The sequence below is a fragment of the Solea solea genome, chromosome 2 (genome assembly GCF_958295425.1).
Source record: "Solea solea chromosome 2, fSolSol10.1, whole genome shotgun sequence".
Taxonomy (NCBI): domain Eukaryota; kingdom Metazoa; phylum Chordata; class Actinopteri; order Pleuronectiformes; family Soleidae; genus Solea; species Solea solea.
The window spans coordinates 2,438,133-2,452,051 of NC_081135.1; positions in this window are offsets into that span (position 1 = coordinate 2,438,133).

Here is a 13,919-nt window from a genome sequence, read left to right on the forward strand (position 1 = left end):
CACAGCACGCAGGAGTTGTGGATCCACTGCCGCCTCCATCACAAGTTCAAATGTGTTATTTTGTGACTCGAGTGTTTGAAATCCTGTGTTCAGATTTAACTCAGTGACACAAAGTGACCACACGAGGCAGCAGTAGACCAGCAGCTGCTGTGTCCCCACAAGCTAAAAACACAGATTTTCTCTATGGGGTTTGGTGTGGGAGAGCGAGTGGATCACAGACTTCAGTCTCCACACAGAAAAGTCTGTCTAACATCTTAAGATTAAGTGTTGTACATATTCTTAAATGATTGTAGACTTAATCTGGCATAGAGTTTTATGAAGTGAGTGTCGGTGTCCCACACTGGTTCTTGGCAACGAAAGACGCACACAAATGTTTTGAAAGAGTCTGACAATAAAGATTTTATCGCGGCGCGGCCTAACCCAGCTTCAATAACACTTATTTTATCACGCAATTTGTTCTGTGCTGAAAATATCCGGTGTCAAATCGGTAATAAAAGGTAACGTGAGGCCAGATATGCAACAACACCTCCCTCATGTGCAGTGTTTGTGCTTTCAGGTGGAATGGCAGTATTGTGCTCTTCAAGGGCTCAGATTCCAGTGGGTGAATTGGTGAATTCTTCTGTCGTATAATTAGATTACAGTTTAATTGCGCAGAGCTGGAGGCGTCTCTGAATGTTGCCTGTGCAGCATATTTGTTGGGGAATGCTCCGCTATCTCCTACCACTGTCTGGCTCTCTGTCTCCTCCGCTCTTGTTTTTTGATTTGCACACATGCAAGACTCGGGGCAGAGTTTGCCTCTGCGGTTTTCTTGGTCGTGCATTTTCTCTCACACGGCATTCCAGGCATCTCGCTCATTTTTCTTTCCCTCTTTCCTTTGTAGAATCCCACAAAAGTCACTGGCTGCTTACAGGCAGACAAAGCGACTCGCTTCAGTCGCGTGCGCACAAGCCATGTTTTAAAGTGTGCACATTCAAAGTAGCTGCGCCGCCGCACAAATCATGTTTATGGGGTGACGCTAAGATCCCAATTAAGACGCTCACTATTTTCAATCTGCGCAGCCTCCAATCACAACAAGCTGCTGTTACCGAAAACTCCCAAACTATTCATATTTTTGGTGGAGGTGCTAACGTCGCCGAGCACAGGGGAGCCACACATTCACCGGGGGGAAAAGACGCCTTTCGGGTTTATGACGTGCTAATGTGGAGGAATGCCTCTCTGCTGCCTATTAAGAGCTTAGATAGGAAAGAGGCCCTTAAGTTCAGGAAAAGTAAAACAAAAACAGGGATCTCTAAGCGGCGGAATGTCGTGCAAGGTCACGTCCAGCTCCACTCCGAGTCTGGAGTAACGGAACATTACTGGCTCAAGGGTTTACAGTGAAACTTATCTGACCTCTCCAGGGTGGGGAGAATTCTCTTGATGTATGGCATTCCTTTCAGTGCTGGAAAGCAGCAACACTTCTCACTCTTGTTTGGTGGTCACACAGCGGTCTAATGTGACTGAGGCTGCACAGCATAGACTTGAACTGTGTGCTGAAGGAGCGCCTGTCCCCGTGATGGCGGTGACAGGCGTCACAGTGGCTATTGTGGCCGTGGGTAATCCATCACAGGGGGGAAGGTAATGAAAAGCCCAGGGCTGAGTGTAAATCTGGTGGAGCTGCAGCGACCTGCACGCCAGAGCGTTAAATCACACCCAGCCTGTCTGTCAAAGCTGCTCAAAATCAGCGATGGGCGTGTTAGTGTGTGTGTGGGGGCGAGAAGTCTGTGGTTCTTTCTCATAGTTTATTCCCCTTAAAGATGAAAACATTTTAAGCCCATGGACGACACAGGAGCTGCTGGTCTACCGCTGCCTCGTGTGGTCAGTTTGTGTCACTCAGGTAAATCTAAACAATGTTTTTTTAATCACAGAAGTCACAAAATAACACAGAAGAACTTAGTGATGAGTCGTGATGTTAAAATCACTGATTTTCTCTATGGGGTTTGGTGTGGGAGAGCGAGAACGTGATTCCTGTCGCTAAAGTGTGTTTCACAGTGAGATAAAGCAGTGGATTTATTCTTGTCGACTTAATCTGACATGTTTTATGAGCTGAGAGTGTGACTGTGTTTATTGTGTTGTTTCTTTGAAATGAAACACTTGGACATTTCCTGAATCACAAACCCTGGCTTGGATGAGGACAAAAGGACAGAAAGCAAACAGCGGGGGGGGGGGGTGTTTGGATGACATCCCAGTGGAGGAGTGAACCCTCCCTTCTCTGTAATAACTCAGTCATGTACCAGGATTCTGCTCATGCTCACAGACATTGCCATATTTGACAGAACCGTCGCAGTTATGGACTGAAAAATGACGGCGTAAAAAAAAATCTGCCTTGTCATTGCCAAAGAAGCATAAACACATGTCTCATCGCATGACACCATCACCCACGCCTCCTCTCCACGTGCCAAATTTCCCCAGAAGAATGTGTCCTGGCAGCGGAGTCACATTTGTCCATCACAGCCTGTGTTTGTGTTTGTTTACAGTGGAGGAATCCCTGCGTGCCTCTACTCACATGAATCCTCCTCGCTGTCAGATCCGTCTGCTCCACCTTCGCCTGCTAAATGAGAGCTTGTTGAAAGGCGGAGGGCGTCGTCATCACGGAGCCGCGTGAACGTGTCGTTTCACAGGTGTGTGTTTGCGTTTCAGCGGAAACAAACGCCGGCGATGGAAAGGTGACGATTGGACGCCGTTTCGCCGCTCTTTGCATTAGATTCAAGAAGTTTTTATTGTCATTATGAGGACATAGTGACATTTTTGCAGAGACTCCTGGCTTGAGGTACACAAGATGTAGACAATTACATCTTAGAGAGGTACACAATTATGAGAATGCAGTTCATTTTCAATGGGAAACAATCGCAGAAAAACTCCCATATTATTCAAATTCAAAAAAGACACAGATGTCCAAGTTGTGGGAGGAGTTAGTGTGTGGAGTCACGTGGATGCCGTTTGTACGCTCGTGTTGTACGCTGTTAGAAAACTTCACAGCAAAGATGCCTGGAAGGCATTTCCCCGTGTCAGAAGTGAAGAGGGTGTGGATTTAATCGCACCAACAATGACTCTGCAGCTCGCTTCACTAATACAGTGATAACAGTTACACACACACACACACACACACACAGGAGTTTTCATCGTGTGTTGTTTGTGTTTTTTTGTCACTATTTTCACCCACCAGTGGAAAATAAGACAATTTTATTGGCGCCAGTGCAGTTGGAAGGAGTGGAAGTCAGTTCTTGAGGATTCACCACTAATTATATTTCACTCACATGCGGAGGAACGATGATGTATGTTGTCCCTGATTGTATTTTGAGAGTGACACACGCCGAGGGGAAGGAGCTTGTTGGTAACTCGCTCCATATGGCGACATGTCGCATGACTTAATGGATTCATCGGCTGCATGGGCAGATTTTTGGATGTTGTTTAGTACACAGTGGGAGAAAGTGAAAGTCCTGCAACTCGGTCAGGACAGAAAGACCACATGCTGTTGTTCTTCCTTAGAGCAACGGCATTAAATCTGACTTTTATTTCATATCAGAACATGACGCGGCCAAAGAGAACGGGAACAATTACTTACAGACCTCATAATGTAGTTTGGCAGATTACCACAGATGTTGTTTCCTTTGTGTTTGGATGCACATCACTGTCAATCCACTTTAGAGAGTCAAGTGTCTGCGACCACACGGCCTCCTCCGGCTCTGTGACCCTGGAGGACCTGACAGCAGGACCAAGAAAACAACACAAAAACAGGGGAGGTTGACAGAGTGGAACGCTGCTTCTCCCACTGTTTAAGTCATTTGTTCATTTTGGAATGAGACGCGATGAATTTGTGGCACCCATCGTGTGAGGCAGATTACTTAATTGCCTGTTATTACTGGCAACACACACAGTGGGTGTTGCCAGTCTCTAATATCTCACTATGTACAAATTAGAGGTATTGGCTTTTGCAGATTGTCTCAGCTGCGGCAACTTTGCATGAAACTGTCTCATGTGAGAAACTCAGGAAAAGTTCCCGAGTCATTTGAAAACATGGCTGACACACGGAAACACAGATCTACACGACTTGTTTTGTAGTTTGATGCAATTTTCTGTCTGAAAACTACCGTTTGTTGTCGCTTTGTAAACCCAGCACCAAACCCCATAGAGAAAATCAGTGAGCGTCCTCTAGTCTGGCGCCACCCTTATTCTTTTATCTCATTTCTTTGCGTGGCTAGATGAGGCGATGTGATTATCTGCGATGCGAAATGTGCCGTTCACTCAGGAAGCGAGTTGTCATAATTGTGCGGAAGTGAAAGAAAACAGCAGTTTGTTTAAAATTTCAAAATTGATCCAGAAACAGATGAGGGGTAAAAAATAATGTGTGCAGAGAGGGAAAAGCTGGTTATTAGAGCTTGCTGCTCTTAATGATAGACTGCTTCTGTCTCTCCCAGAAAACCACTGAGGTGAAACAGATACAGGCAGACAGGCGTAACGTTCCCGCTCTGCACACAGGTAGTGACACATCTTATAACGGGGACTAGCTGGAGGCACAACGGCTGCTCTGCACAGAGTCAGGAGAGTCTGACGAGCATGACTGAAAGAGTAGAAGTGTCCAAAGTAAATTATAGACCTGGGGACGTGTTGACCGATTTTCTTCTGCCATGACGGAAAAATCTAAAGCCTTCCGTCCATCCATCCATCCGTCCATCCGTCCATCCGTCCATCCATTTCACCCAGTTGAGATAGGGCGAAAGGCGGGGTCACACACTGGACAGGTCGCCAGTCCATCACTGGGCCACATATAGACAAACAGCCATTCACTTTTCAATTTAGTGTGTCCAATTTGTCAAATCCCCAAATTTGCATGTTTTTGCAACACAAGACAAATAATCCATAGTCCAGACCAGATTCTGGTTCCACTCTAGGTGGTAATGATTTCTGAAAAAGGCCATGTCCCATCGGCAGCTGTGTATCAACCCCACAATGAGTTCCATGTTAGATGTTGATGAATGTTGTGGTTTAGCTCTCCCTCATCATCTGACGACCTGTTCTCAAGGTCTGGTTCTAGATCCTCCTCCCGTCACTTTAGGTCCTTGTTCCTGACATTAAGTTCCAACAATGTTGTTCCTTTGAAGGTATTCAGATTTTCCCCCACCTACACACACACACACACACACACACTGTCATGTCATCGTTACAGTGCAAATACATACAGGTTTTCCACTCTGCAGTTGTCACACAGCTCAACCCTACTTTTCATTCTGGTGAGGTGCCAAGTGAGCTGAGCCGATACTAAAACGTGATGTCGACAGACTGCTGGCCACTGATAATCTCCAACATTTAGCAAAGAAAATATCATTTTCAAGTTTCAAAACATATTACTTACTTTTACCACTCCCAGTGGTACCAGAATGTGTTCTGGCCTACGGACTAGTTCACATTTTTGAATGTTTTACGACTTCAGTGACAAAAAAGATGAATTAACCTGGCTCTCCACGTACATGTTGACAAACCAGTTAAGCTCTGACAAAACAGTTACGCCCCGACCACACTCACAAAAACACAAGCCAATCCCAGTGATGGAAGCTCATCTGCTCCTCCCACCAGCACCCAGTGTATTATATGGTCCTCCAACACCTGACACACAACAGAGTCAGCAACACTATCCACTGACTGGTAAGTCCACTATGTTGTTAAGTATTGTAGTGTGTAGTATGCCACTGTTTGTTGATTATGAAGTGTGAGTGATAAGGCAAGTTTACAACTCAAGAGGTGAAAGTGCGCTCAGTAACACATTGTGTGTGTAGTGTGTAACAGTTTATGTGAGTGCAGCTGATTAAAGGTGGAAATTCAACTTTCTGCATGGGTTGCAATGGTGCGATGAACTTTTTTTGTTTAAGTGCACCCAAATGTTTCATTGCTTCGCCTTTAACGCCATGCGGTCACCTTTTTATCGCTCTCCATAACTCTGATATAATGTGAAGGTTTTTTAAACAAGAATAAGGTGTAGAGAAATGCTTGTCTTTATTTGAAGCAGGATTATAAAGAAAAAGAAAGTGCTTCACTGAACTGAAAGGAAACATTTCAAATCTCAAAGATCATTTCAGATTCCTCAGAGGACGTGAGTATGACTGCCTGCCGCTGAAAGGGGGCCCCTTTCTCTGCACACGTGTCACGGCTTGTAATCAGAATCAGAATACTTCATTGATCCCCATGGGGAAATTCTTGGGTTAATTGTAGTGTGTGTTACAGATATTTTGTGTTTTTTAATGTTTCGATTCGAAACATTGTTGACCCGCTGTTACCGGCCATACATGCGCGATTCGTTAGCGGCCTGGACGCAGAGCGGGGAGGGTCTCCTCACCTCTGGCTCTGACTGCGGACGCTACTGTGAGACTGACCGCCCGTGAGTGCTTTGGGAGGGGGGCGGGGATCCCGACAGCACCCGCTGCTTGTTGAGCGCAGTAACTGCAGAGTGATACGTGTGCTTTCACGTGAGAGTCTCCAAACACCACAAAAGTCTCCAATAACACCAGAAACAACAAAAACAAGTCGCTCGGAGGAGTTGGAAAGTGAAGTAAAGCCTATAAAGCAACACTTGGTTGACTTTATAAACACACACGACTTAGAGTAGTGAACAGTACCACAGCTAATCAGAGGCAAAGACCCGCCCTAGCTCTGTCGCTTATTGTTTCAGACCACGATATGATCCTACCACTGAACTCAGAGAGATGATGCTAACAAAAGAAATTCACATTTTCATCTGGACAGCGTCAGGTGCACCAGTGCGACCTGAAAAATTGTTAGGTGCACAATTAAAAATGTTGGTCACATGTGCAACCAGAAAGGTTATGAAACCAATGACACGGGTGTTATGTAGTTATAACACGTAACAGTCAGCATAACACATAACAGTTGCACACCTGTGTTATGAATGTCACATGTTTGGCTGTGGTTGTCATCATGACTGACATAAAACTGGTTTGGTCACTTCCAGCCTCTGTGGTGCTTTGTGGTCAGAATCCAGAATGATCCAATATGACATGGCACAAACTCGGATGATCCGTCATGTCATACAAACACAAACTTGACTGTCGTTTGTCCCAGAGAGAGGAGTAAATGCAGTGAATGTGAATGTCGTGTTATTTTTCTCAAGCACTGCAGTGGAATGATGAGAATCACAGTTTATGTCATCGATCCCCAGAGGGAAATTCTTCTGTTACAAAAAAGTAAACAAGGAAGATAATGAGCATCCAATGGTTGATGAGCACACCTCCTCTCTCCTCCCCCCACAACACGGCTGGAACCACTCTGTCCATCACACACCCATACATACATGTCTTTTTCATCACCAAAACAAGTTCAAATTTGACTTTAAAAAATGTAAATCTGTTAGATAGATAAATAGAAACAGTAACCATGGAAACATGGTTAAAAGAAGCAGGTGGACATGAACTCGCTGAACGTCTTCTCTGCACTTTGTCCCCCATCGAGTTACTTCTGAATCCATATAAACATTAATCTTTATGGCTGGTAGATCGACCCATGTTAGGCTTTGTAATTCTACAACAGATATGCTTGGTGTTGCTCTCTTCATAGCAACTCTGTGTCAGTTATGGTTCTTGCTTTTTCCTCGTTTGTAAACAACTTACTCTCCTGCACCAAAGTCCATCGCTGAAATCTGTGTTTTTCAGCTCATGGTATTTGGAGTGCGGTTGTATGAGATACTGTTACGTTCGCACTGATGTTGCTTCTTGGCATCAGTCCACTGTTGCCCCGTGTGGTCAGTTTGTGTCTCTTATATAAATCCAAACTGACAATTTCAAACATAGAAGTCACAAAATTGACGGATGCAGCAGTGGATCAACAACACCTGTGTGCTGTGATGTAAAAATGGCTGATTTTCTCTATGGACCTTGGTGTGGGGGAGAGAGTGGTTTACAAAAACATACAAAAGTTAAGATTTGTCGTCAGAAAAGTCTGTGCAACAGTGACGTAAAGTGCTGAACATAGTCATAAGATATTGTAGAGCTACATAGGCATGGATTATCATATGTGATTACAGTATTTCAGTCATTTATATCCCCACTTACTAACTGTACAGTTAGAGCGTGAACATCCAGTGCGTACAGTAAGGCATTTAGTCACCTACAGACGCACCTCACACCCCGTGTTACTATAGGATGATGTCATTCCTCTTACAGCACATGTGTTTTATTTGTGGTCCCATTTTAGCAGCATGGTCTTTGTCATTTCTGCCAAACGTCGACCGCGGATGTTTCCAAACCCTTTCTTGTGATCTGACCACAGTGCTGAGGCAGCTCCTTGGATTTGGTGAGTTGCAGTTTTCTGTCATCACCATGTGGCGAGACGTTGGCTTCGCTTTGAGCAATCTGGCCTTTTTGATGCGTCGTTGGCAGGCGACTTAAACACAACAACTAAACCAGTCGCCAGGATCCTCAGCGCTGCGCTGCGTGTCTGCGGGACAGACCTGATGTGTGTTCATGAACCATGTCTTTGCACAAGTTCACGGAGGAAGCTGCAGGAGTGTGGCGTGTGTTTAGGCTCAAAGCTCAAAAGCATCTGAAAGCCGCACGCATGCACGTGTGATGCAGAGTTTCCACGAGCGTAAAACCATACTGAACATTTCTCCATGAGCGGAAAAGCTCACTCACAAGTGAGCATTTCTGCTCCACTTGGACTACAGGGATCGAGATGTTGGCTTTACTGTTTCATCTTGAAACTGTGGATTCAGAGACGGGAGCTAATATCTCCCTCAGATCGGTCGACGATGTGTTCCACAGTACTTTCCATTCAAACTTCAAATTTGAACTTTAAAAACCTGTTAAAGTTTAAAATAAACAGCCTAGAAGCACAGCAGTCTGTCTGATGTAATTACTGCATGGTCCAGCAGAGGGTACTGTGAGTGGAGCCTGGCCTTAGATCCACTTCAATCAATAATGACGTAACAGACAATGACGATTTGACTTTGTTTATATTCAAAAGTGAGGACAAACTTGCTGCACTCGTGTTTCCTTATTTCAAAGACTCAACAACAAGCTTCAAACTAACAGACTTCACAGTCAAAAAAATCTGAACTATAATAAATGATTAGGCCAAAATGTAAATGTGATTTCATTTTATTTGAATGTGAGGCTCCCAAAGTGTTGGGAAATGTATAAACATAGTTGGTGACCCCTGCTGTCCACCGTTGACGTGAGATTCCATGCAGAACAACGAGAGAGAAAAATGACGACATGATGTCTGGGAAATGAAAATTCCAACATCTCTGTCTCCCCAAATACAAATTTGCAAAGACCGACTTTGACCAAGATCCCAAGGACAATCACTGCAAATCAATAAAAGTGGACGAAGACCCCCCCTCACAAGATGCCCTCTTGTCAACCAAGATGTGGGAACCCTGTACAATGTTGATGGCAAATCTGCCGACTTTTCTTCCCCTGGACGGCAGAGAAGTGACGTGTAGCAGCTTTTGTATACATCTAAGATGGCGGCCGAGATGCATGCGTCATCCCGCTGATTGGTCTGATTGGTTGCAAGTCGATCTAAAGGCGACAGAGACATTTTCATCTCTGCCTGTTGGTCAGAAGTGGCATCAGTAAACTTTTCCACTCGTGGTGAGTGTTGAAAATCTGCGTTTGCAGTGGCAGACAGTGCTCATCGTGCATGTGGCATGAGTTTCCAGACTAAATCAATGCCATTCAGGACGCTGGGTGTCTCTTTCTCAGAGGATTCATTCTGTCTCTGTTGTGGAAACATGTCCACTTCATTAGACACAAAGTGTCAAAGATTGTTATCTTTTGTCAGCAGCTTTCATCACTGGTGCTGGTGATTCAGTGTCCTGGCCTGCACTCGTTCATATCTGGGGGAAAGTATCGGCCTAATGTTCCCACTTATTCCGCTGTTTTCGCTGATCGTGTGCAGGGAAACAGATGATCCAATCACTGACCACGTCCACTGCCAACAATCAGCTGCAGCAGTGGAGTTTAAGTGAGGTCAAAAATCCTTCAGGCCAGCCCCTTTCCAAATACTAAATACTTTCACTGACGGAAATAACTTTGTTAATCAGGCTTCACACTGCACCTCATGTAAGGACACGACTCCAGTGTCCTCAGTTCTTTCCTTTACCTGGCCTGGTGTTCAGTTTCAAACAGTCCCAGCATACCAACAGGACAGGGTGGATGTTTCCATATGTTCCTGTCTGAGCAATTTCACGCTACGCTGTTCCTTTCTCTGCTGTGTGCTTAACCTCGTCAGCAAAGAATGCAGTAATGCCGTGTTATGATGAGTCTTCATGTGTGATGAAGCTGTGACGTAAAATCACTGATTTTCTCTATGGGCTTTGGTGTGGGAGAGTGAAACTTCAGTTTCCAGTTAGTAAAGGCTGTGTGATGGTCAGATAAGTCCGTGATCATACTCTTCAGATGTCATAGATCTGAGCAGGTAGTCATTTTATCCACTGAGTCTTAGGCCGACAGGATATGGCATGTGTACATTTATTATCCTAACTCCTAGACTGTTTGTGCTATTCATGACCCCGCCTATCGCCTTATGTCACCTGAGATTGGCACAGCACCCTGAGTGACCCTCGTGTGGAGGATAAAGCGTTGGAAGATGGATGGATAGATACCGGAAAGCAGAGCTTTGCACCCATATACTTGCCATTACGGTAGAACCTCAAACTTCCATGGAACGACCGTTCAATCTTCAGCTTATTCCTAAACGGTTGAATAACTGCCAGATATGGAAAGTGAAAGTTATGTTGGAAAAACAAAACTACAGCCATAAAATCAATATTCATCCAGCCTGCCTGAACTATCCCTTTAAACATGGCAAAAAACAGCTGTGGACACATTTTGTCAAAGTCATTTAACTGCAGGAACGATGCTGTCATGCTACTGTATGTGTAGAGTTTCTATAACGTGAGATATTTGGAGGCTGCGGCCTTCAGCGAGGACCACGATAAGGAAAACATAACAAAGTGACATTTGGACAGATTTGGACAAATGACCCAACGTTCCCCGATGAAACCCCACAAACCCCCGAGAGCAGCACTAACACCTCACTAGACTTCCCGCTGTGGTTAAAGGCCTCGCGTGTTGGGAATTGCCCCTCGAAACATTCCCATAAAATCTCCAGGAAAAGATTATCAACACCAAATATCTGGCCTACCGCAAGCCCTCGGGGGAGCCGTGTACAGTGTGGACATAAAGTCAGAGGTTACGTTTTAAACGACTCCTCTTTTACAAGGTATGTTTCTCACACAGGTTTGGAAGAGGAAGGGGGCAAAAGCCACAGGAATGTTTACCTCTTTAGGGCATGGGAAGCAGAGTATGGGGAGGAGGGAAGGAGTTAAAAGCTTCACGGTGACCACACCAGGGTTCAAACAAGGCAAGGAGACCACTTCAAGACGGCAGATTAACGGGTCTGGACTGAGCGCACAAACAATACATAACACACTCACCGTTCCTGTCTGATCATTAAATCCCAAGTTTCTGCTTTTGCATTAAAATGAGCAAAAGAAATGATGAGAAGTGTTGTTGTGTGAGGTGTCGACAGCATCGCGAGAGACGCAGTCATGTGTAATGACACGTTGTTGGAGCACGGCACCGTCTCCAAAGCTTGAGAAAAACAGATTTTAGCCACAGAACAAAAGGCTCACATCGTAACATCATCTACACCAGCTTAAGTCTGCAATATCATAAGAATGTGTTGGCTGCCTTATTTTTTTCCATTAAACAGCCTTTTGTGACCCCACACCAAATCCCATAGAGAAAATAAGCGATTCTACACCATAGCCCACAGGAGTTGTTTACCCACTGCCGCCTGACTTAGAAAGTTCCAATTGTGTTATTGTGTGATATATGTTTAAAATCCTTTGTTTGGATAAAGCTCAGTGCAACAAACTTCCCAAAAGACTCCGCAGTAGACCAGCAGCTCCCGTCTCCCACTGAGTTAAAAATGCTGATTTTCTCTATGGGATTTGGTGTAGCTGTGTGAGTGCTTTTTTTTATTGCATTTAACGACTACAATCTTTGCTTGAGTAAGTTGAGTAAATCTTTATCATGTAATACGCTTCTACTGTTGTTCTATGTACCTGGACCTTGTAAGTTGTACGACAGGACAGACAGACGGGGTTAGACACAAAGCCTCCCACTGTATATCAGTGACCCACTGCCCTGAACGCCAGACACCCATAAAAGCAGCCGTAAAACGTTTCAGAAATTGTGTAGCACCACCAGCAGCAGCAGCAGCAGCAGCAGCACCACCGCCGCCGCCGCTGTGGCACCGCCGCGTTTACAGCGGCTGCAGGTTTGTCCGCGCAGAACAATGAGGACTGTATTGAAGGAACCGTAGTGCAGAGGGTTTTATTTGGCCCCTGGGAAGCAGAGCAATGTCTGCAGTTTGAGGGAAGATATGCATCCTGTGCATGTGTGTAGTTGTACATTGTATATGGTTTAACCACTTCCTGACTCTTGACCTTTGACTTTTTGTTTTTTTTTACCTTCTCTAATGAGAGAGAGGGTGGAGCTATTCATTTTTATTATTGTACCAACAAGGTTAGATTGGTTTTTAATGATTAAATCAGTGAATTAATTATATATATATGTGTATATATATATATATATATATACACATATATATACAATAAAAATGAACTGTTTATTGTATTTTTAAAGGGCTGCACCCTTAAAACTGGTAGTTTAGGACGTGTTTGGCCCTCGCCTCCACATAGAGACTGGAAGTTTTCATGCGGTTAAATGTCGTTGAGACTGTTTCACACTGAGTCCACAGTATGGAGTAACATGTCAGCATATGGGATAGAATTAAATTTACACAGACCATGTTGTATATACAGTTATTTCATCAGCTAATCCTTTGTTTTTGTTGCCGGTGCAAACACAAATACATGTTCATGCAACACAATTTCCTTAGCTCATGTTCAGAATTTCCAAGGTTACATTCCGAGGGGCGTTCCTTCTAAGGGAATAACTTAAATAATACTTAAATAATCATAATTTGTGTATCACATTTTCTTAAATAAACACTTAACGGAACAATCTCAAGTGTTTCTTTAATCTCAGAATTCTGACTTGTACTTTAATCTCAGAATTATTAAAGAAGAGTATGTAAGAGTATTAGAGCCACAATGAAAGATTGAATATATAACAATTGAAATAAAGAAAGAAAAAAACTAAACGGCATGAATTCGGAGATTAAAGTCAGAATTCAGATTTTTCTCAGAATTCATGCTGGTTTTTTGTCTTTCTTTTTTCTAGAGTGATAAAAAAACATCCTTGTTTTGTAACGGTAACAACTCTATGATAATAATAAATAATAATAATAGAGTTAATTTAATAAATGAAAGTGTTCATCTGTAGTTTAAAGTAAAGACCTGCACCAGGCTGAATGTACAAACTCACTACATCCCCCGTCGACCCTCTGATCACGTGACGGATGTGCCCGGCTGCCGGCAGCTGCTTCACAGGAACAAACCATTCGTCCAGCCGGTCGCAGGGGTGGCCGCTGTTTGTGACGGGAACGGCAGAAAACGCGGAGGTAGGCTGTTGCATCAGCTCTCTAGTCTCCTTTGTGCCTTCACAACCGCGTGTAAGAATATTTCTTGTGTTTAATTCGAGTTATATTAAATGAAGTATCGTTCGTGTGGAGCGTCGTCGTCGTGACCGCTGTCATGGTCGCTTCCGCGCTGCCGTTTTTCTATATGAAACCTCACGTGTTTTTGTCCATGAAACGTACAAATGATGATAGTATCAAGTGTCATACCACTTTAAACGTTATTTCTCTGCGTGTTGGGCTCATTTACGCGTCACTAATTCACCCGTAATTGCAGGTAAATCTGTAAAATGTGCGCAGCAAGTGTTTTAACACGATAC